The sequence below is a fragment of the Octodon degus genome, unplaced genomic scaffold, assembly GCF_000260255.1.
Source record: "Octodon degus isolate 3935 unplaced genomic scaffold, OctDeg1.0 scaffold00467, whole genome shotgun sequence".
Taxonomy (NCBI): Eukaryota; Metazoa; Chordata; class Mammalia; order Rodentia; family Octodontidae; genus Octodon; species Octodon degus.
The window spans coordinates 91,581-93,796 of NW_004525043.1; positions in this window are offsets into that span (position 1 = coordinate 91,581).

Sequence of the window (2,216 nt, forward strand, 5' to 3'; positions counted from 1 at the left end):
GAACAAATCATAAAGACTAGAGCAGTGAAAAATTCAATTGAGATGAAGAAAACAATTCAAAGAATGAAAAAGGAAAAAACCTAGTTCTCTGAAAGATTAAATAAACTCAATAAGCCCCTAGCTAAACTCATCAAAAAGAGGAAAGAAAACATTCAAATGCAAGCAATAAGGAATAAAAAGGATGTAATTATCACAGACCCGGTAGAAATTCAGAAGATTATGAATAGCTACTGTGAGAATGTTTACTCTCACAGAATAGAAGACACAGAAGGAATGGAAAGATTCCTAGAAAGTTACACATTACCACATCTGAATTGACAAAATATACCACTCTCAATAGCCCAATAACAGCTAATGAAATATGAGATGTAATTAAAAATATATCAACAAATAAATGTCCAGGTCTGGATGGATTCACAGCTGAATTCTACAAGACATTTACAGAAGATGTAGTCCCTATACTCCTCAAACTCTTCCATGAAATTGAAAAGGAAGCAATCCTCTCAAAATCATTACTGGAGGCAAGGGTTATACTGATACCAAACCAGAGATAGATGCAACTAAGAAAGAGAACTACAGACCAATCTTCCTCATGAACATAGATGTCAAACTTCTCAATAAAATCCCACCAAATAGAATACAGCAAATCATTAAAAGATCATACCCCATGACCAGGTAGGATTCATCCCAGGGATGCAAGGATGTTTCAATATTCGAAAATCTATAAATGTAATACACTATATCAATAGAGTGAAAACTAAAAACCATATGATCATCTCCATTGATGCAGAAAAGGCTTTTGACAGAGTCCAACACTCATTCATATTCAAAGTCCTACAGAAAATTGGAATAGATGGCCTCTACTTCAAGCTTGTTAAAGCAATTTAGGAAAACCCGATGGCTAACATAATCCTAAATGGGGATAAACTGAAATCTTTTACTCTTAGATCAGGTGCAAAACAAGGATGTCCTTTATCACCACTCCTATTCAATATAGTTCTGGAATCATTAGCTAGAGCCATTATACAACAGAAAGAAATCAAAGGAATAAGAATATGTAAAGAAAAATTCAAATTATCATTATTTGCAGATGACATGATGAATTACTTAGAAGACCCAAAAAACTCCACCAAGAAGCTACTAGAATTAATACAGAAATTCAGTAGCATAGCAGGTTACAAAGTCAATACCCAAAAGTCAATAGCATTCCTCTATAGAGACAACAAACACACTGAGATGGAAATTATAGAAACAATACATTTTACAATAGCACCAAGGAAAATGAATTATCTTGGAATTAATCTAACTAAAGAAGTCAAAGATTTTCTCAACGAAAATTACAGTACTCTTAAAAAAATGATCACAGAGGATTTCAGAAAATGGAAAGGTATTTCATGCTCCTGGATAGGGAGAACCAACATAGTGAAGATGGCCATACTACTAAAATTCCTGTACAGATTTAATGCAGTCCCTATCAGACTATCAACAACATACATCACAGAGGTAAAGAAATCATTCTTAAAATTTATTTGGAACCAGAAAAGACCTAGAATAGCAAAGGCAATCCTGGGCAATAAAGACAAGGCAGGAGGCATTACAATTTTACAATTCCTGAGTTGAAATTATACTACAAAGCTACTGTGATAAAATCAGCATGGCACTGGCAACAAAATAGATCTGAGTATCAATGGAATAAATTAGAAGATGCTGAAGCCCCTACAAACACATTCAGTCACCTTATCTTTGATAAAGGTACCAAAATACTCAGTGGAAGAAAGATAGCCTCTTTAACAAATGGTGCTGGAAAAACTGGCTCTCTACATGCCGAAAATTCAAACTTGATCCAGGTCTTTCACCATGCACTAAGCTAAAGTCAAAATGGATTAAAGATATAAACATTAAAGGAGAGACACTACAACTCTTGGAAGAAAAAGTAAGAGGAACTCTTGAAGACATAAGGGTAGGCAAAGGATTCATGAACAAAAATCAAATTGCATGGGAAACACTTGAAAGAATTAACAACTGGGACCTGCTTTTACTGAGAAGTGTTTTCATTTCAAAGAAATTACCAACAAAGTGAAAAGACAACCCACAAATTTGGAAAAAATCATGACAAATAAGTACTCAGACAAAGATCTGCTCTCTAGAATTTATAAAGAACTGGAAAACACTAGGGCCCCAAAATTTAAAGACCCAGTCCAGAAATGGGCATCTGA